Consider the following 23,673-nt stretch of genomic DNA (forward strand, 5'->3'; position numbering starts at 1 on the left):
TCTTGATGACAATTGCCTGTTTTTATTTTCCACTGTTGTTCCCAATCAGACCGTTGTTGTTTGCAATACGCTGTCAAGTACAGCTCACCTTTCCTGTCCTGTTTCTGCATACCCCAAAAGACAAAAACACATGTACAAATGCTGCATAAATATTCTCTAGCCTCAGCATAGTTGGACAGGTATGATGTCATTTTCCTATCTTCTTAATATTGAAGCCTTTTTTATTTTCTCATGAGCTAAGTGGATTTGTACAGTACATTCATACACACAGAAATTCATACCAAGAGCTGTGTGTTTGTATTAATCAAAAACATGTGGCAACACGCTATACGTGTAGATAAACAGCATGGGTAATTGAGAGAAATGTTCTGCTCAGCGTTTTGCTTGTTCTGGTGTGTCTGTTGTGTTGGTTTGCATTTAATAAGGAAAATTTTACAGAAAAAAATTATGTTTCTTATAACTCCCCATGGAAAAAGTTACAAATTTTTTAAATTTGTTTTCTGGTCCCTACCATGAGCAATAACTATAAAACACAAAGTTATTTACTCTAGACAGACACCAGAATTTCTTCCATATGCCAAATTCTTTAAGCTATATTACTCTGAAATTGAAATTGATGGACGACATCTGATGTAAAAGATTCTTTTCTTTAAGTTTAATATGCCACATCACATGATCTTGTCAGGTGGGATCATGTCAATTATATTTATGCCATAATGTGAATCGGCCATGTACAAGTCGACTGTACTAATACAGAGAAAGGAGATAGATTTTTTTTGGCAGTATCTTAGCTGGCTTTTCCCTTTTCTTACCTTCTTTTTAAGGAAGAAAAAAATCTGAGTTACAAGCAGCAGCTAAATCCCAGAGAACTTTCTACCAAGCCCAAATTCCTGATCCTAGTTTTGTGTGGGTGGATCAGAGCACCAATAATAAGAAAGCCATGAGATGAAAATGAAAGTGAGCTCTCCTTCCATTTGCTTTGGGCTCTGCTGCAGCTATAGCATTTTTCTTCTACAAAATTCAGACCTTGGTTTGCAGAGATCTTTTTCTGACTAATTTTCCCTCTTTGTTATATCACTGAAACACAACAAGAGGAACAGTATCCAAGATCATCATTCACCTGAAGACTAGGAAAAATACATAAATGAATTGGAAATACCTGGGACTTTCCACAGCCTCCCTGACATGTGACAAGCCTCCTGGCAGCCCAAACCACCACGACGGGTGGCAGAGGAAACCTGCCTGGCAGCAGCAATGCCTGCTGTGCACTGGTGAAGGGTATAGGACCAGATTCTCCTTTCACTTACACCCCTCTTGCTCTGCTGAATGGCTCAGAGATGAAATTTAGCCACACGCAACCAATTGACTCAGAGATACAAGCGTATGGCACTAGTGATACCCAAAACCTGAAATCCCACTTGGCTTTTCAATGCTATTTGCTAAGAGCGGTGGAAACATAAGAGGGAAAAGTCATAAAAACTGAATGTGCTACAAAACATGAATTCTTGTTTATCATGCAAAAATATATGGTTTTTTTGGTTTTGTTCTTCAGGAACGTAAGTATACCTGATGATGCAGGTATCTGGTGCTGAACCAGGAAATACCACTGGGCAGAGGTTTCTGCCAAGAGCATGTTCTAGCAGAGCTACAAGACTAAGGTCTCTTTACTATGCCCCTTCTATCACACTGTGGTTTTCACTTGTTCTGGTGAGACTAATCACAGCTATCCCTTTTGTCCATGGTACTTCTCACAAGACCCACCTTTTCACAATGAACTCAGACAAACAAAAAACCATTTGCTGAGAAAAAACAAATGCATACACTTGGCTTCAAAATCCAGCTTGACCATGTGAGCCCACAACTCGAAGACCAAGCTCAGTTACCAGATATAAAGTGCGCAAGAACCAGATGCCTATATTGTTTGTGGCTCTAGATTACCATAATTTATCCTTATCTGTGAAGCTCATTTAGAATACACAAAAGCAGCTTTGCCAGTTCTCATTTTATCCCACACAGAAAGTTGTCTTAATTTGCAGTCAGTGGGGAAGTCAGCTGTTACACCTGTGCCACAGCAGCCTGTGTGCGACTTGTACTTCTACTACCCTGATGTGTCTGAAGGGATGTTTCTGTGGGAATAAAGTTGAGTACTAAAAATAGAACTGGAAAAAAAAAATCAAGTTGCTTCTAAATCTTGCAGCCAGTTTTCATGCAAACTGAGAGCAGCCCAGAAATGTAACCTCAGATGGCCATGCAGCTAATCCCTGCTGCAAACAGAGCTGGCACACAAGTGTTGCCTTGCTGGCCCCAAAACAGTGAAGGGTCTCCACCTCCAGCCCAGCAATGCCTCTGCATGCAGGACAAGAGAAAATACAAGAGTAAATTCAGACATATTTAGACTGCCCATGAAGTATCATCTCATGAATTGTTAAATTAATACTATCAGAAGTATTAACTCCTCCTTAACAATAACTAATGCATTATCCCATTTTGAGTTTCAGCAAATACAGGAGAAGGATGATGTTCTTCAGAAGTTGGGAAGCTTTCAGCCTCATGAGAAAACATTTCCATCTGGGAAAAGGAACTACCTGCAGCTAACTAATGTAGTCCCCAGAGGAAAGTAAAACAGAAATAGGTAAAGTTGTGATATGATTCATTTGGCTTTCAGAGTTGCAGTAGAAGTGCTGTAATAGAGGCCTGGTATTATCTATTATTTATCAATAAAAAACTGATTCCCAGACCCTTAATGGTAAGATATAGGTATTACATGTAGAAGACACACCACCTCTTTCCTACTCTAATTATTGAAGGAAGATGCTTTTTCAGCTGCATAAGTGGACAAAATCTGAGACAAGCTTCTCCATAGAACCATGAAAACAAGGTGCTACTGAGCACAAACAAGATATTCCAACTGACAGAGAAAGATATGTTACATTAGTTTATATTTCTGGAGATGATCTAAGCCCTTAGTTATCTGTTACATCAAATGTCTCAGTTTTCCTTCTGTAATCCAATATCCACCTTCAAGCTTGCCCTACATTTAAAATTTATACAGGTTTTTTCAGATGCTGCCATTTTGCCTCAGGCTTTTTAGGTGTTAAGCTCCAGTAATAATCTACACTGTTTCTTTAAGAAAGTTCATCCATTCACTTTAATTACATTTTCAGCCCTGGTTATTGTCCCCGTGCCTGCAAAGAATGTTTCCAGCCATAAAAAACCATTATCTGCCACAATTATGGATAACCAGAGCATGGCCAGAGGGCAGAAATGCCATGGTGAAAGATTGTACCGCAATTCAGCACAGAATTTATAACTTTCCTCGGGGCTAACTGTCAGCCTGATCACAATGCCTGACAAAAAGATCTAGTAAAGCAAATGCAGATGCTTCTTCTTGCCTGCATGGTTGCTCTTTTTAATTTTTTTTTTCTTTTTGAGGTGCAGTTTGTTATAACGCATTAAGTTGCAGCCGCTATAGCTGCAACACTACAGAAAAGACACCGTGCCTGATTCAGTTTGCTGGAGCACAGATTTAGACCATACAAATCCAGCACCATGGCTGTAAACACACATTGTGCAACCAGGGCATCTCAAAGATACACAGAAAATACTACTGTTTGTTTGCTCTGGTCGCAGAAGCTGCAGGCTCAGTTTCTGCTGCGTCGTGTTCTCTTTGCTTGTTACTGATGCTAGATGGAGACAGAGATGATTTTCCATTGCTACCCATGTTACTGCTCTTGCAACATTAGATCTTTCCATTTCTGATTCTTGTGGTTATTAACATGCAGAGGAATGCCAAACTGGAAGAAATATTAACTTCTTGACACAGTATTCGAGTATATCTAATTATTTCTCTCATTCCATCTGGACATCTTTGTCCTAGTGGAACAGAGGCTTGTCTTATGCTTCCTGATGTGCAGGATTTCAACAGAAGAGGGCAAGAAGATCATAAGCCCCATCAAGTTATTTGTTGATGAAAATAGTAATATAAATCCTTCTGTAACATTTTTCCAGCCAGAAGTCTCAAAGCATAATACAAACATGACTCAGAATTGTTCTTTTTGGGTTTTCAGTGAAAGAAAACTGAGCAGATAGATAAGAGAGTTTCTCGGGTGATGTTCCTGGCGTCTCTGATGCCTATGCAACCCCCAGCACAGCAGCAGGAGCTACTGTCCCCACCCATGTGCATCAGAGCCTTACTTTTGGACCCTTGTGAAGGGACAACGCAGGTTGAAGTTCTTCCCCTCAACATGCTCCAGGCTTGCTTTAGCCTGTGCCTGGGTGCTGGTCTCCATTCCCACAGAGCAGACAATCCCCAAAGTTTGGCCTAATCTCAAACAGACCTTAACATCGAGGTGATAGCAGCAAGACCAGGATCTCTCATCCTTTGCTTTCAATAGAGGATGTTCCCTTTCTCAGCAAGGAGGCAGCTGCTCAAATGCAAATGCAGAATAAAGACTTGGAAAAGATTTTTGATTTCTAGCCCAATCTCTCCCTGGGATTTCAAAAAATGCTGTGCTTCCAAATGGAACAATAATGCCTATGGGCATCTTTTTGTGCCGTTCGGCATTAAAGGGCATTTAAAAGCTTGGCCCCAAGTGTCCACAGATCAGACTGAGAGCATTCATAGCAGTTTTAGTGTAGATCAGCCCAGTTTCTCCTCCTTTCAGTTGTAATTACGGGAATCCAAAATATGGAAAAGATAAAGGTTACAAATTTCAGATAAGATGGCAGAGCTGGGTTTTTTTACTTGGTTCTAGGAAATGCAGTGAGATGGTGCAGCAGGTAGGTTTTGCTTAGCAAAAAACCTTTGACTTTCATTCTATACTCTCTGGGCTTCATTCTCTGAGTCTGACCAGTTCCAGCTCAGATGCAGCAGAGCACCTTGCAAAGGGAGTATTTCTCACAATCTTTGAGATGGCAAATCTTCCACAGTTCCCACCACCCTAACCCCACTCTGGCATGAACAAGTCATAAGATTTGGCACCTCTGAGTCAGCTTCAAACTCAGCTTCTATCCTAAACAAAATCCAAGGCAGAACTCCACCTCTTGGCATCTCTTCAATAAAACATCATTCTACCTGAACCTCAGAAAAGATAAACTATTAAAGTAATAAGAGGATAATTTAACCTCTTTAATCAGATAATCCTCCAGCACATTGGACATTTATTTGCACGGTATGTTCTACAGTAATGAGTTTGCAGCTCAGATTTAAACAATTCCCCACCCTCAGAAAAAAACTGAAGGAAGTGGTTGAGACATTCCATATCTCAGGTGCCATTATGTGAATGTGAAAACAAATGAGTTTAATTGGGGAGAAATTCATCCCAGGCAGAGGGCTTGCCCAAGGCCCTTGTCTGAGAAACCCCACTTAACTCTGCTCTAGTGCAGAACAGCTACATAGGCACTTGATGCCAATTAAGCCCTACTTATCTTTTTAATGAAGGGCTGAATCTGAAAATTAATTATTGTTTTGATGTGTAAATGATGTCGGTTTGGTAAGGTAGTGAAAGTATTCTATCTGGGGGGACAAGCAAAACTAAAGTGATCAAGTGGTTGCATGAACATACATGAAAATGCTACTGAGCTTTCTATGGCTCTCCAGCAGCAAGGAAAATTCTCCACAGTACTCAAACTAAAACTGCATATTCAGCAACTTGAATCACTGTGTGTCTTTGTGCCAGTTTCAGCCAAGCGTTCCTTTCAGAGACCAAACCAAACAGAAACACTTCCCTGAAAACTAGAACTTCATTTCAGCGTTTGCTAAAATTATTTCTTTTCTAAGTAGTTGTTCGTTCTCATACTTCCCTCAATTCCATATATGTAAGTGTTAAATGTTCAAAACCAAAGAAACTGTTTTGCCTTGGGCCAAGCCAAACATTTCTTTTAACTTTTCCATAACTTCTCAATTGATGAAAATATTTTAGAATTTTTTTTTATTATTATTATTTTTATTTACCAGGACTCTTTTCCTAAATTTAAAATTATCCAGGAGAAACAAAACCACCAGTTAATACAGGTCAATATATGGTCCAACACCAAGCAACTAATTAAAAAAAAAAAAAACGACCAATTTTAATCTCATTTAAAATTCCATTTAGGGAATAATTGTCATAATTTCTTTAGTTTTTGCTAAGCTGTGTCTTTACCTTCAGTAGTGTACATCTTCCGGGTGGCTGCAGTCATGAACAGTGCTTTTTGGAAGACAATGTCTCTGATACAGATCTTTGGAAATGGAAGCAGGTTTCTTGCTATGCAACAAAAGTGAAATATGGTGCTTCCTCCTAACTCAAGTGCCAAAGACCTGTGAGCTAGCTTGGATCCCACCAATAAAGTCACTAAAGTTCACCAGGTTTTCAAACTCCTGCCACTGCATCCATGAATGGGTGAATGGTGAAAATCGGTGTGCAAGACTATAAAGCTCTACAGATGAACTCTCCCAACCAGTGATTTTCAGCTTGTGGTCTACAGCCTTAAGCACTGCAGGGACTTGGACAGCTGACTTTAAAATAGCAAGCCTATAAAGAGAAAGCTTAAATACCCATGAGAAGAGGCTGAAAATCACTAGTCCAGAGGAAAATGCATTCAAAACTGTGAGTGATTTTTATGATTTTTCCAGTGCGGTTTTGAACTTCTCCTTCACAATGATAAATAGTAGGACATGCCTATTTGAAAACAATAACGCAGATATCATTTCAATGTGCCAGTAGTCAGAACTTCATTTCAGTAAGTGGAACTGATGAATTAATTGTCAGACACATGGATATCTCACTTGCAAGACTGTCATCTTCCTAGGACAGGTTGCATCATGTAGTTAGACTTCAGAGAATAGCTAAAATGGTGTACAGTAACCAGTATTTAAAGGACAGAGAAGTCATGATCATTGGCAACGAAGGGTGGAGGGACTTACTGGTCTTTCTCATCTATGAAATATGCTAGTTTTCTGAGATACAAATAAATTCCATGATTAAGATGTGCATAATATACATGAATCTATACCAATAGGCCTCTGGTTTTTGAAAAATTGCTGGGATGTCATTGGAAAGCCACACTCTTGCGCTGCACTGGTCATATATACTGGTCACATAGGTTTGGGGTCTATGGTTAGATATGTTAAATTCAGTTTATAGTTTAAAAAAGACAAAATGCCATCCTACTGCTAATAGGATTATAGCAGAAATAATCCTTATTTCTGCTCCACCTTCATTACACAAAATTCTCTTTGCATGACTGCAAGATAAAATCCCTCATATCCCAGACTGTAATTACAGAGCAGTTGGGAATAGGTGCCATCTTCCATTTGCAGGGTCATACAACTCGTTAGTCAATCATATTATTAAGACATTTTCAGTTTTAATAAATGAAGGTGGTGTTCATCTCATGGCTGAGAATGGATATTTTCATGGAAATAAATATCTGATGCATATCTTCACAGCATCTCCTTAAGAAAACCATTATCACTTCAAAATAGTTCCTCCCAGCAAAAAGTGCGATTATGTCATTTGTGTCCAAGCCAAGTAATGATGAGATGATAGGTTGTGTTTATGTTTTTGCCATGTTTCAGACCTAAAAAATCAGCCACGGAAAGCTGATGAAACTTGAATATAGTTGCAGACCAGAAAGACTCGGTGCTTCAGCCACCTGCAGTGGCGCGAATGCCTCTCACAAGCTCCATTCAAGCTGATTCGCAAATTAAAACCAGGTTTTGAACCTGCATTTAGTTAGAGCTTGTTCCACAAGTAGGTCCACTGAACAAGGGGGTAAGAAAATCCAATTCTTTGCTTAGATGCTGAAAACCATCCACTTAATGGCAGCAATTACCACTGATCCATTGTGCTAGCTTCTTAACATTTAACATCTTACTCCTTAAGATATGAAAATAAGTTATTTTAAGCTCCTAAAATAGATTTGAAGAGTCTCCTAAAAATTCTCAGGGCTAGTCTCATTTAAAGGTGAGCGGGATTACGCCCAGAAGTTACTCAGATGCTTTTAAAAATTCCTATTTAATTTTGCAATACATAGCCCTGAAGTAATTCTTCATTCAGTACTTCTTGTAATCAAGCTTAAGAAATTGACTTGGGAGCCAACACACATCTTTGTACCTGCATTTCTGTTGACTGGTTTTCCTACTGTAGCACGATGCTGTGGTGCTTCATTCACAATCATACCCACAAGACCCAAACTGCTATTCTGATCTGGGGCTACAGAGTGCTCTGAAAAGTGTCTGTGTTGTAATGGGCGCACACAAGATCAACTGTGCTTCAGAATATTGTCTTTGGTAAATGGTTTAAAAACTTGACAATTTGCAATAGATTTTGCAAAATATTTTTCTTTGGAAGCATTAAACTGCCAAAACTAACTTTCTTTACCACATGCTGCAGAGGTTAAGACTGATGGTAAAATGATCTCCATAGATGTCTTGGGAAATAATGTCTCCTAATACTCTAGCTAAGCACCATTTGTTAACTTAGAAATATAATGTTTGGAACACATATTTCATATTTAGCGTTTGCAGTGCACAGGAATGCAGATTTTACAGTTTTTTATTGGCACAAACATTTAGAAACCAAAGAGAAGACTATTTTATTATTACTGTTCCTACTAATAAATACTTATATCATTGATGTATACAAAGTTCCCAGTCAGGATAGTGACCCTGTAACATTAACTTCTAAATAATGCATAAGTTAGTAGATTTCAATTTATGGTAATTGTTTCTCATAAACCAGGGTAATTAAATGCTGCTTCTGCAGTTGCATATACAAAACTGTGGGGTGGACCTTCCTCCTGCAGCACTGCAGCCATGCAGCTCCCTGAGGGTGAGTTGAGATACAGAGATTAAACTATTGTCAGGATGGAGGATCACCTTTGTGAGACGCTATTATTACATTATTATAATTTTAGTATTTGATTACACTTGACACTGTGGTACTCTGGACAATATTACTCATTAGAAAAAATAATAGTAAGCTTTTCTTTTTTCACCTGTACCACTCTGCAATAATCCCAATGCACGTCCTGTGATGGGATTGCTCCTGATTTGCACTAGCAGGAGAAGGAATGTAGGCCTGCAAGTTTCAGAGAGTATTTGACTCGTCAATTAATAGGCCAACTCCACTGGCCACACCAAACTTCACCAGCTCAGCACAAGGCTGGTAAACCCCTTAAGCATGATGTTAGTACCTGGTTTCCTTTCCTGCTCCTAAGTAAATCCCTGCCTTACCAAAAAGCACCGACACTGAAGTCGTATCGTTTCCAGTGAAAATCAAAAGACTAAACACGATGGAAAATTCCCCTAGCAGGCTCTGGGGAAGGAAAACGTAAAAATCTCTAACTACCAAACACATGAGCATTGTGAGAAATTAATTACGAGCTCTCCCAAGCCCCATGCTGGCTGCGCTAAGGAAGGAACATTTGCTTCTGCAAAACCCGTCTGCCAGCAGCTGGAGCTGGGACTGCTCACACCCTGTTGTTACAGACAGCAAGGAAACCATCCAGTGTCCCAAATAAATTAATGAATTATTCTCCTCCTCCCAACAGACTCAGTGCTGGAGCCAGGAGCCGTAATCACACTCTTGCAGCCTCTGAGTCACTGTCAGACGGAGCCCAGCGCAGAGCAGCCTGCACAGTCAGCAGAGGCGGTATATGTATTTTGTCTGTAAGTCAGTCAAACCAGTTTAAAAATAAACTCATCTTCCCTTGGCCCCTCGCAGGCCCCTCGCAGCACACACAAACACTGCAGTCTCCCGCCATACACATGGCTGCCTTGCATGAAAGAGCCTTCGCCCAGATGAACCAAAGCTGAGGTTTTCGGAGAAGCCTGCAGGAGTGAAGTGTTCAAAACCCATTAAAATTCAGTGGGAGTGGAGCACTTGCACTCTTGGGTGCCTTTGAAAATCCCAACCTCTGTCTTGAGGTTAAATCAAGATGAGGACAGGAGTTTTCACCTTGTTGCTGTGTTTTCTAAGGACAAAAGTAGAGTTCATAGCTGCAAAGACAGGTACTACAAGACCCTTCTGTTCGTTGCCATAACCACAGACAACTTCCATGCTTCCCCCAAAGCTCCCTCTGTGAGTTTCCTCCATATACCAAAGTCATTGGGCAGCTGGAGTGGATAAATGGTCACTGTCAGAAAGTAGTGATATTGTGGAGAGCATAAATACCTTTTTAATTTCTCCTTCAAAATTTCATGTCATATCTAGCTGCACAGAAATGGGAATTTTCCATAATGAACCATTTTCCATCTCTCTCTGACAAAAAAAATTACTGGCAAAATAAATTAATTCCCCTCTCCCCCTGCTATGGCATTTGAAACGAATTGTCAGAGAAGTTCTGGGAGGTATTAAAAACCTGTAAGTAAATTCTGAATATTTTAATATTCAAAATTCAAACCATGTTGATCACATATGAGAGGCTGCATAGCTTGTTTCTGCTGCTTGGCTGAAGTGAAATGCTAGGAATAGTTTTCCAGTAAGTGTATCCATTTTTATGGATATTTACTGATATTTGCTTACTAGCATTATTTTAGGTGAATGTTTCCACCACAAGGTTCAGCTGTATGTTTGATCAAGAAAGTAAAAACCCTAAACACCCCAACAAAACAAGTATCATGATTAAAAATGTGGGAGCATCTTGGAGGAACTCAAATTTGTGTTAATTTTAACTCTCTTAAAACTGTTACTAAACTATGTGTTGTCATTCATGCTTCTATTCTTCCAGTGGAAATAAAAGTTGGGTTTTTTTCATACAATAAATCAATACAATAAAAAGAGGAGAAGTTATTTTCTAGAAGCTAGTAAAATATTTCAAGGCTTGATTTTTCAGAATAATCAGGTCTGATTTTTCTGCACACAAAAGACTAAAATGCAAAAATTATTTGTATTTAATCATTGTGCTCTATGATTAAATGCTCTCTTCAAAATAAGTGATTTTTCAAATGTGTTTAACGTAAATCAAAAACCACAAAAAAAGTAACGTTTCAGCAAATCATGCTGACAGTATGTGTTGTTTGCATCTATTCAGTAGCACGAAATAACGTTGTTGAAGAGACAGACTGACACTTACTAATTCCAACTTTCCAAACTACAAGCAGCAATAACCCTTGAAAATTTTTAAAGAGATCATCCTGAAAAGAGCAAAGATAAACATACATCACTTCCTTGCATACTCTAATAGGAACATACCTAGAGCAGGGTGTCTTAAAGTATTTCATTCTACCCCAGGATAACACAACAGCACTGCAAACTGCTGGTCCTCAAGATCATTGTAAATGTAAAGTAAGATTTTCAGACATTTTCCCTGGAAATAATTAGCAGCCACTGAATAGAAGTTGCAGATGTGCAAAGCTTGGTCATGGTTTTGTGCCTGCTGCAGCTAAGTAGTACGATTGGGAAAAGAGGTCCTATTATCCAAGTCCCCAGACCTATTGTCCTTTATTCACATTCAAATTACCGCAAATTTTATGCTGAAATATCACTGTTGATCTGACCCCAAGGCAACTGCCTTTCCAACTGATCCTGGGGCAGTTATTGCAGCCAGTCAAGCAGTATCTGTCAATTTTCAGTACATGTCAATTCCCAGTAAACCTTTCCATGTTGTGTGATGAATACCAGCACTGCAATGCTGATGTTTACAAACACAGATTCATCTTCGGTCATGCTGCAATAGACCTACAAGTTGGTGCTTTGAGGGCTGGAGGAGAAAAAAGAACCTTTCCAGAATAAGAGCTAGCTTTATCAGGAGCCCTGCAGGAAATCCTCCTCTGCAACCCACAAAGCACAAGATACCAAAGCCAGGACAGACAGCCAGTATTACAATGGTGAGACCCAGCTTCAGGAAGGCTACAGGATATGACACAATGGCCAATCACCGTAACTTGGCCAACTACCATAACATGACCCATGAGAATCAATAGGACTTGAGGTGCTGAGGATCGAGGCAGCAGGACATGTCTAACCTGTACACTTCAAATTAACAGAGATACGTAAGAGGTGGTTTAGGTATCAAAAGCAACCTTGCTACACTAACATTGGGACTATTTTTCCAGTTATGAACCCCAGTGTTTGGTGCTAATGCAGGTATCTCTGCTGCTTGACACAATAGCCACGTCTAGTCTCTCTGTACACTAGGTTCCTGTGGTACAAATGGAGACAAATGATAAATTCCTGGGGTTTAAGGTAGTTGTGAGAATAGAAAACATTATACACAGTGGGGACTACTTGAATACCTATGCTGAGACAGAAGCCAGGAGAGCAAGGGAGGTGGACCCCAGACCAAACACCCTATTTGCACCAGCTCCCAGCATTGCATCAGTAACCTGTGCACCTTAAGAGCATTTCAGGGAGATCCAGGAGGGACTGTGACTACTTGCACAGGGAATTCAAACAGCTTATTACCAAAGCCATTTTCTTTTTTTATTATTACTTTCTTCAAACAAAGCTAATAAATCAAATCACCCAAGATGCACATTATGCAAAGCTTAATTAGATTTGGCACACAACTCGCTAGGAGTAGCACCCATCTGACTTTAGATCAGAGAACTCCGGTTTGATGGGTGGAACCAAATCGCCCACTTTGGAGTTGCTAAATCTACTTTTAAATGCAGTGTGTTTGCATTTTTTCACTCTGGGACCTGGAGGAGGTTAGCTTTGTTTGACTTTTGGGCAATGAGAGCAGTAGAAGAGAATTCAGAAATAGAAGGATACATGTTTATGAAGAACGTAAATCTCTTATTCTGCAGGCACGGAAGATTCACAAAGAGCTGGCAGCAACCAGCTACATTTCATGGAGCTACATTTCACAGAGCTACTGAGAGCTTGTGGAGCTTCCTCCTTGACTATCTACTCTGCTAAGACATTCTGGGGTATTTTTAATAAACGTATATAAAGCTCATGCAAAAATACTATTTTAACAGCACATTATTTGGCAGAGCAGCCTTCACTGCTGATACCTCTCTTGATTTGATTGTCAATCTCTTGATTTTCTTAAGCCTACAGCTCCTCAAGAAACAAGATCTGTTTAAAAAGATATAGCTGAAATTTTTCACAATACATTTATAACCCTAACAGAGAAGAGAGCATTAAAAGGGTAAAAAAAAAAAAAAAAAAAAAAAGTTTTCTTAACTTTATTCAAGAAAAGGTGCATAAAAAGATTTTTAAAAAGTAAAAATGCTTCCCCCCACTTTATCCTTTTTCTGCTGGGAGGGAACAGGGACCAGAGGGGGTATAGGAAAAACGTGCGCAGAAAAGTAGCATCTCAGCAGCGTGCTCCTGAACCCCTGCAGCAATCTCCCCGTTCCCTAATCCCCCTTTCATGGAATGACACATGTGAGGGAGGCAGAGGGAAGGGGAAGAGGCTGATCATCTCCAGTGGTTTTAGACATGTGCATGTAAGTACGGCGGAGTTGTACTGGAAATCCTGTGCTCCAGACAGCACAACAAACCACAGCATGGGCAACTAGGCAGAGAACATGATGTTTTCTGCACTATGGGTGGCTTGAGACTGGGCTGTGTCGCAGCTGTACAGGGTCTGCTTGCAAAGGAAACAGGTGTCAGCCCATCACTGCTGTGACACACCAGAAAAGTCAATGCTCCCTGTTAAACAGCAGAGCTGGTTGGACCCAGCGGGTTTGATCACACAGAGCCAATGCACCACACGTGCTGGTTGAAAGGCGTGCAGGCTGGAGCCTACCTTCTCACCCTGCCTGCCAGATCCCGTACACTATGTTCTGCATTGCCATACCCTCACCATGCCTGCAGTAGCTTAGTGTGCAGGAGCACCAGCACGGACCACCGTCAGACCTATATTGCACAGGAGAGACATCTGCTGAGCTTCACACTCATCCAAACTCTGGCACAGCATGGACCGCAATGCTTGCATGCCCAAACAACGCCAACCAACACAGGGCAAACTTTAAATAGCAAGTGCCTGCAATGGGCAGCTCACATACAGTCTTCCAATCACAGCTTAATTAAGAAAAAAAAATAAAGATATTCAGCAAATCTTTTAACGCTATAATTATTTAATTGAGAAAATCCTAGGTCAATTCTAGTCAACTGACATAAAAAAACCCCAAACATATCTATAGTTTCAAATTCATTCTTTAGAACGACACACACATTCAGGATATGCCTTCAAAAAGTATGCCGGACACCACTGTTGAAGCCTGAGTTTTTGTAATCTAAATGCCTGACAATTTTCTATCTGCTAGATGAGAGCCTCACATTTGCCTTATTCACAAATATAGAAATGGGCAGAAATAATTAAATAAAAGCAGTCTGGTTCATGCTCCACTGCACCATGTAGGAGAAGTTGTGGCTGACAATGACATTGAAAACCAGTTGTCAGTCTAATGTAATCAGAGAGACAATTGGCTCTGCTAGCAAGAACTGAATTAGTGTTTTCTGTCTGAATCAGTGTCATCTTCCAGGGAGCAGTGAAGCTTATGCAATGATAACAAAACTCCCCAGAAGCTGCATTTGTTACTGAAATATGGTGGTGCTTTGGTGCGGTGTAACCTCATTCTGTAATACAATATACCTCATGGTCATGCTGCTGTTCTCATGTTTCTTGCAATGATACAATTCAATGACCAGATACTATATCAAACTAGACAACCATAACATTAAAACTTCAAAATCTCTCTTTGAGAGCTAACACGGTTTATTCTCAAATGCATTCTCTGCTCTCTTGCATGCCATACACATATACAGAGCATGAAATCAGGGCACAGAGTCCAGGTCTAGGTACCACCTCAAATGCTTCTGGGAAAGGCAGAAGGGTGAATAGTGCTGGTCCTCATCTTCCTAATGAGGACAGTGGGTAAAATTCAAACCAAGGGTTTTTTAATTTTGTTTCAGCTCATAACATGAGCTGGTGTTGAGGGCTGGAATATGCTGTGTACTGGTTCTGTTTTTTCATTTTTAAGTTTTCACTGTGGTATAAGCTTGCTCTGCATCTGCTGCCTCTTTCTCCCACTAGCCCTTCATGAGAGATGTGAACAAGTTTGCAGGGGACTCCTTTCGCATGGTCCAAGAGGGTGGAAGGACATAAAGGTACAGAGCAGAAAAGCTACCTCAGAAAAGCCACTTATTTTCAAAGAAATACTACTTCAGCACGAGGAACTACCAAGATCTTTACATCAACACATAGGACTATTATCTTAACCATTGTGTGTTTCTATAACAAACAACCAGCTCTCAGAAGTTTCTGTTTCCTACTCTATTTAATAATTATCTTGTGTTCAGTGATATTGAACAACACAAAATTCAAATATTAATCAAAGCAATAAAAGCAGATGGTTCTTATGTTATTTCAGTTTTACACATACTTTCTCTTTTTCATCTGTAACATCTGTTTCTTTAAAGAGCTATTGATATAACGGGAGGATACTCTCATTGGATCGATATACCTCTGTAATTAGCAAGCTGATGGCCCTCCTCAGGCCAAGGAGACACGAGGTGATCCGTCACTTAAAGGCAGGACATCAAAATAGATACCCTCTTTTTTATAATTAACGTTCCACGTCAAATATTCATTAAGACTTACATAAATTATTTCCTTGTTCAAGGCTCAACTTTTCTGTCCTTGTTCAGACAAAGCTCTCGTTGAATCAGAATGTGTTTACTCAACAGGATATGGACACACTTTAAATCTGTTGTACTGCCATTAGTCTTTGTAAGCCTCTAGTCTTGCTCAGACAGAACAAGGGACTAGTCAAATCCTGAAGCTCTTCATACGTGATTCCCTCGTAATTTCTACCAAAACCACCTCAAAAAAAAACCCCACCGTGAAACAAAAAAAAAAAAACCCAAACGAAACCCAAAACACCTCTTCTGAAACAAAACCATTCAAATACAAGAATTTTGCAAAAACAACAGAAGGAGACTCACAGGAATAGGAGGCATTGGTACATCACATCTGCCATGCCAGTGCTTCAGACCAGGCCTCCACGGAGCTCCCTGCTGAAGGACAGAGCAAGTGAGATGAAGAGAGAAGAGGAATGGTTTATGCCTTACACCTACTGTTTGTCAAGCCAAAGCCCCAAACAGGAAATGTTTCACTAGAAAAGTTTTGTAACAATGTGTGTTTTTCATATGTAGAGGGTGAATTTTGTAGGTCACTTCAATAACCATTTTGATTTACTGAAATAAGGCAAAGAATTAAAAAGCCCAGTAGGGGCAAGGCAGATGACCACATCCCTTTGGCACACACCTTCCTGTCCAGCTCTGCCCTCCGAAGGCATGTACACTCTCCAGTAGTGCTTATTTATATGTCACATTGCAGTGATGAATGTTACTGTTGCTCTCTAAAACATATGCTCAGAAATTTATTATGGCACTGAATATGGGCTGGGTAAGAATCTGGATTGTTTAAGTGTCAAACAGTGACAACATGTGTACAATACAACACAGACATCAAGGGAGAACCAGCTCAGTTAATATGTGGTATTCATATAAGCCTTTAGGAAAAAAGACCACCCATAAAGCAAAGCCAAAGCTGCTGCAAGAATAGGTGGTACTGCTTCCATCATTGCATACTGTGTGCCTATTGGTTTCCTAATTAGATTTGCAAGCTAATAAAAGGCATAAAACACAATAAAAGAACAACATGTTATAACTTTTCCTATGACAGACCTTGCTGTAAATTCAGCAGATTTCTGACCATGGCAGGTACCTAGTGCATGTTTTTTTTTCTTATAGCTGGGCTTGTTTTCTTTATATTTTGCATGGCTTGTACCTTTGTTCATGAGAATGAATACTTCCTTAACTAGGATGGTCCTGAAAATGACAGTTATTCACTAAATAACAATCAGCATAAATAACTCTCATACTTCTCAGCATCTTCCTGCAAATGATGGTGCTTTGTTCTATTTCATATTCATTTTGTTAAAACACATGGTAAAATGGTAGTATGAAAAACAAAACCATTAAAAAAATACTGAAACCACAAGGAAAACATTCTAAAGTACATCTCCTTACACACTTGAGTTAGAAGTTAGGCATCTTGGATACGGCAACACCACATGAGAACTGCTGAATCTCTAATCTCGTACCACAGAACTGGAGCATTGCTCAACAGCACTTCAGAAGGATTGAAAGAAGAAAAGGAGTGAAAACAAAAAGTGACAGAAAAAGGATAGGAGGGAAGAATAGACTGAAGAGGGAAAAAAATGAGGGGGCTGGAGAGGAAGTGAAATTTAGACTAAAATCTAATGCATCTTCGTCATATGTGTATACCAGTGAGCTGTAAGAGAATTTCTTCCCCAGATATACCAAATCCTCAGAATGCAAGAACAATTCTGGTAAGACCTTAGACTTTCAAACAACAGAGTGAAAGTCCAAAAAGATGCTATCACACCTTAGCATGCAATCTCCAGCACAAACTGGAGAAAGCTGTTCTAAGAACGTGAGTGGTACCACTTACACCACAAATTCAACAGCAACAGTCCCAATCCCGATGCATTTACACCAACTGCATGGCAGGTAGGATCCTGCTAATAGGACCCTGATAATGAGCCAAAACCTGGAACCTCTACTTTGATTACAAGTGCAAAAGGTTTTATTACTGGTACCAGCTCATATTCAGATGGTCCCTTTGCCCGACACAATCTTGCTCCCCAGCCTTTTGGAGCGTGATATAAAGTCTTTTCCCCAGGCTTTCTCAGAGGAGGTGGGTTGAGTGAGGTTTGGGTGCTGGAAAGAAAGATGTATTGGCTCAAAGTTAAATAGCTTTTTGTATGCGCAACCTGAGGCACAAACAAGTCAGGATTTGCGTACTGGACCTTTGCATACACAATCTGTATACTTTGAAAAAATCGTTCTATTTCATGGGTGTGAAAACACTTGGTCAGCTCCTTTTGTATTTTAAAATGCTGTTTATATTTTCAACAGCATAGAAATGAGTGTGAAATAAGGAAATCCACAAACATCTTTCTACAGCCTGTGGACTATCTGGAGAGGCAGTTCTGACCCTGACCAAGGAATGGATAAATGAAACTGTGTCATGGAGTAAAATAGGCTGGATGATCAAAATGTTCTGTACAACCTGTGGACGTCTGTGTTCATATCAACAGCTCATATCCGGCCCAAGCAGACTTCAATGGCACTAGAGCTAGAACAAGGATTCCAGCAAAAAGCAATAATGATGGTATAGGGACAACATGGCGCATGGGTCTTGATGAGCTGTTTCCATTTTTCTTCATTTCCATTGTTTGGAAAGAGTTCTTCAAAGGGGAGGACCCCAGCTAGCAGGCCTCTTGGAAGAAAAGCATTTTCAGAAGCAACTTGAAAGAAAAGAGGGTGGGGGAAATCTGATTTAATAAATGATATATAGGAGTATAATTATATGGTTTTAAACACAGTTCCAGTTCACTTGTCTCAGCAAGAAATGCTGGTGTGCAAAAGAAATAATTTATATTGCTTACTATGGTTTTTCAATCCTGGCAAGCACTTTTTCCATTCTAAGATGTGGGAACACCCACATCAGTAATTATATACGTTAGCAAAAATACAAGATAACTTGTATTCTGGATAGGGGGGTTTCCCCCATTTCTCAGTGAACTCCCAGGACAGTAAAGGGAAAAACTTCTATTCTACAAGCTTCAAACTTTAAAAAATTATTACTGAAAATCCGAGGTTGTCTCTACATATAGAACCATAGAACCATTACCCAAAACATTTATCATACATTACACCTCTATGACAAAACTAACAATTTAGTACTTTTCCATTCTGGATACCTTATGCAGTGTGAAGAGGATAAATAGTCCACACAGTGTGGTGCAAATCGGCAGAATTAGTGGTGAGATTTTACACGTTTGTAAGCACAGGTTACTTGGTAGGGCACATTCACGTATGCATACCAGTAAAACCTGGTCTTAAAACATGAAAGCCAGATTTTCTGCACCTGAAACACTTACTGAGATCTTCTTAGGGGTGGGAGTTACAGCGGAGACGTAGAGGGAGACAGAGCTGCAGACTCCCACTGGTGCCCATGGGATGAGGCTGTTTGCATGCTCCAGCCACAACCTGAACCACTTGTGAACCGCATGAGTCTTCTGAACCACAGCTTGGCTATCCTCAAAATGCATCATTACAAAATAAGCTTGAAAGCTCATCCAATTGGAACCCGGTAATGTCCACTGAAAATGCCCTGAAAAGCTCCATTAATTTTCTTGTTCTCACAGTGGCTAAAAGAGACTTGAATATACAGGCTTTAATTTCGCAGATGCGTACATCTTAAGCTGCATAGGAGAGAAATCTAATCGTATATAAGGGAACCGTTCACTTCCATAATCCTACTACATGCATTAATATTTGCAGGACAGACCTGTGGGATAGTCAGAATCTTTTACCTGATCTGATACATGACAGACTGTACATATTCTTTCTATGCACAGATTTGTCCCAATGTGTGTCTAGATATAAAGATACAATCACTCCTGGTTTTATTTTGTTTTCTTTTCTTTCGTGGTTGCACAGCTTTCACATCTCAATAAAGATTTAATTATATAATGCATTAAAAGAGAATTGGGTTAGCTTTCTTTATGGTTTCTTAAATATTCTTTTCATTAACGCAGATTATCAAAAGCAGCAATGATAAATAATGGTCCACAAACAAAATTATAATCTGTCCCTTTTTTATACACTTTAGCTTAAAGAGCCATCACACTAATTGGGCAATACAGGAATGGGAAAATCACTATTTTGTGACCCTGGATATCCCCAACTTGCTACTTACCTCTAAGTCTCTTGCATTCTATTTAAAAATTATATAGATTTTTGAAACAGAATTGAAATAATCTTCTTCTGGGGTTTCTTTTATGTCAGTGTAAGCAAACATGTGCTAAGACCCAAATATTTTGTTGAACAGAAGAGTTTCTTAGTAATTCTTAGAATTATGGTTTTAGTCTAGATTACATTTTTCCTGAAAATATAAAAAAAATCCTGGTTACTTTTTCTATTAATAAGTTGATTAATGTAGTTGGATAAATTAATAAAGAAGAGATAACTGAACTAATCATACTTAATGTAACAGCAGAATGCTAGGAGACTAGTTTAGGGATTTCTCCTCATGTTATAGGCTAATATAAATACACATAATTTAATGTGCTAAAGACCCACATTTTGAAATCTCAGCTTTCCAGAGCTCACTTCAAAGCGACAGGTGAGATTTCCACCACCTCCTGGCATGAGAAGGGTCAAATGATGGGGCTAGATGAGAGTTCAAGGCAAAGCTGGCAGGAAGAGACTCTGTCCAAACTAAGTTTCCATGGGCTCTATACGAGGTCGAGGCTTTTGAAATTTGAGAAAAAAATCAAGCCATGCCAATCCTCAATTTTAATATCCTAAGATGAAATAAAAAATTACCTTGCATATTTCTTTAATTTTAAAATTTTCACCTCCTCATTCCCAATCCCTATCATTCATGTCATCTGTATCTAACATTGGTCTTGTAACCTTTAAGTCATCATCTTTAACTGAAGCTGAATTATTATATCAGATGTTTGAGAGCACTGCATGTTCTACAATAGTTTCGCATTTGTTTAAACTGTATTGGGCAAAACAGGCACAGAAAAAAACCAGCTTTCTGGGTTGCATACTAGCTTTTTTAATATCTTCAATAGATAATTTAAAAATTGGATTATTATAATGTAATATACTTAAGTAGCTCTTAGAACAAAACACACTTCCCCCTCGCTACCCCCCGCAAGAAAACCCAGATGCCCACAGAAAAGCTGTCAAGCTCAGTCTTGTCCAAAGCAGATCTGCCAATGTTCTGACAATGTTTGCACTTGCTTGTCAAAATGGTCACTTCAGCTGAGCGTCATTTACACTTGGGCTTACAAATTAGTCATGTAAATTACCTATAAATTTAACATGAAAAATAATCTACCTACCTTTAAAGTTATATATAAAAATATACACTCTTTTTATATATATTATAAAATGTGGCATCTTATGACGAACACTTCCTGGCTGGAGCAAAATGTTGCAGATGGACTGTACAGAAGCATACGGCTCCTGGCTCATGCACCTGGGTTTCACTCCCTCCTGTGCCACCAGCTCACTGTCCAAGCTTGAAGAAAGTCACCTCTTTTATGCCTCACTTTCTCAAACTGGGAAGTAGATAACACTACTGAATTAGCTCTTGTTTTATCTGGTAAATGTAGAGAATATTTTTTATTTGAAAACCATTTCATAAGCTGTTTTAGCAAGTGATCTGCTCTCTGAAATTGCTTAGAAAGCCATTTTCAGGAAGAGCGAGAATCTGTGAGCTTTTTACCAACTGGTCTATTGGTCCATATGGCTCATTTTTGGGAACAGTGTTGGTTACATAAGCAGCATCATGCAGCACATTGTGTACAGGGGCTGGATGAATGCTTTTCCCATTTATGAATGTCTTTAATTGTTCAGCAGATTTTAAAGATAACTAACCATATTGTTATTAAAAAGCCCAGTGCTAAGAGTGCTTCATCATGGGTTTCTTTGCCTCATTTACGGAAAGAATTCAGTTGAATTTGTATGCAAAGACAAGTAGGACCAGTTGCAATAGGAAGAGAGAAAAATCTGCAATGGAGAGAGGATCTTGCACCTAGGATTAGTCTGTCCTAAATTGAGGACACGTCACAACAGTGAGTGCTTATGCAGGAGGGAATTGTAAAGCTTCCTGAGCTCTCATAGTGTGTCTGTATATGGAATAAATAAATCTTATCAGGGTGTTGGAAGGAGATGGGCTCTGATCTAATAATAACCTGGGTCCTTCAGGAACTAGCACTGAGGAGCACCTCTTAAAATTGGGATAGATAATGATATTCTATACTTAGGGTGAAAACCCTCTGTTAGAGGCTTTGTTCTCCTCACCTTCTCCTTTCCTCTCCAACATCTTGGATACCAAGACCAAAATAGCAATGATTGTTCTAACACGTCAAGGAAACACCCTCTTGAACATTTATTCTAAATTACTTTAACTTATTCTTTTTATCCTCCGATTATTTTTCTAATTCAAACTTCCTTGCTGAACATCTGTTAATAAAAGAGCTTTGAAAATGGCCAGTGGTTGACCCCTCATGAAATGCATGCACAAAAACTTTGCTATGTTTAGTCATGACCATAACTGGGCATAGGCATACTACCTTACAGTACATGCCAACATTCCACTAATTGCTAATGGGGGAGGAGATGCCAGAATTAACAAGAATGGGTAATGCCCAGAGTATTAATATTGTGCTTCACAGGTTGCTGACTATCGCAATCATCTGCAGAGCCTCAAACAGTTCTTATCTGGTTAAGTATTTCCCAAGGTATCATGACCGTGAAAGGACATTTGGACACCAGATGCATGAATTTGCTTCCTCTGTCAAACGAACACTGCTACTAGCTGGAGCCATAATTACTCAAAGGAGTTGCAGCAACAGCTTTTTGTCCCTTCAGTGAAGGCTTTATGGAAATCTTCATGACACAAATGGAAAGATACTATTATAGCAACAGATACTACTGTTTTTATAGCTCTGAATATCAAAACTCTCAATCTATTTCAGCTGCCAATTGCATGGCAGAAAAATATTATCAGCTTTTTCATCCTATTAAGGGTTCACTGTATTTCTCAATTTCCACGCAAGAATCACAAAGAGTGAGACAAATGTTTATGCATCCTACTTCACAGAACACCATGTAGGCATTATTCCCAACCTACAAATTAAGAAACTAAATACTGGATGTATACAGTGTTTTAGCCAGAAGTGTTTCAAATGGCAAGACCCTTCTTTAAAGGTGTCAACATGTGAATTTAGCAGCTGATCAACCCATGAAGGACAGGAGTAGGAAAGCTAAGTCGAGCTATGGCTCATATCTCAGGATGCTGATGTATATACCAAAGAGCCAAAAAGATTGACTTCCATCTCACATTCGTGTATGTCCTATGCCCTGAAAATTCTATGTGTGCATAAATCTACACAGTAAACAGAAGAGAAACCTGAGCCAAAGAGAATATCCTCAAAACACCTAGCACACTGTCAGCCCACATAACCGTGCTGCTTGAAGGAAGGCAAAATTCCAGAGGGTCAAATAACTGGTGCATAGGTTGCGGCTTGTCTCTTGAGCCACAACTTAATTACGTGATAAGAGATCAATGCCTTACATGTGCAAGGTGAATTTAGCCTGATATTGTCCTGTTTTCCAATAGCCCTACAGAAAAAGAAATGAATTTCTGCAGAATTTGCAGAGAGCTGGAAACAGAGGAAGACAGCTCAAGTGATCTACACTTACACCTATTATTAGAACTGAGAGAAAGCTGTAAATAAGTCTGTGAATATTCTGTTTCACTGCATTCAAGTTGCTTTCTAATCTAATTCTTCAAGTGAATTCCTACACATCAATCTCTATGCAAATACCAGAGCAAAAAACGTGCATGTCACTTCAGACTTTGGTATGTTGCTTGATGAGGATGTGGGAAGGAAATAGAATTTGAGATTGTTGCACAGACGTGAATTTTGCCTAGAAATAATACAGTTCTAAAGCAGTATAGTTGTAAATTGTAGTATAAAGTGTTTTAAAATGTGAAAAAAGTGAACTTTAAATTCACAAAGATTTTTAGTATTTGCACCAACCCTTCCCCCAACCCATTTTTCCAATCAGGAAAAAGAAGCACATCATGTGACTTGGACACCCATTACAAAGA

This window comes from Strigops habroptila, chromosome 13 (genome assembly GCF_004027225.2).
Source record: "Strigops habroptila isolate Jane chromosome 13, bStrHab1.2.pri, whole genome shotgun sequence".
In the NCBI taxonomy this organism is placed as follows: Eukaryota; Metazoa; Chordata; class Aves; order Psittaciformes; family Psittacidae; genus Strigops; species Strigops habroptila.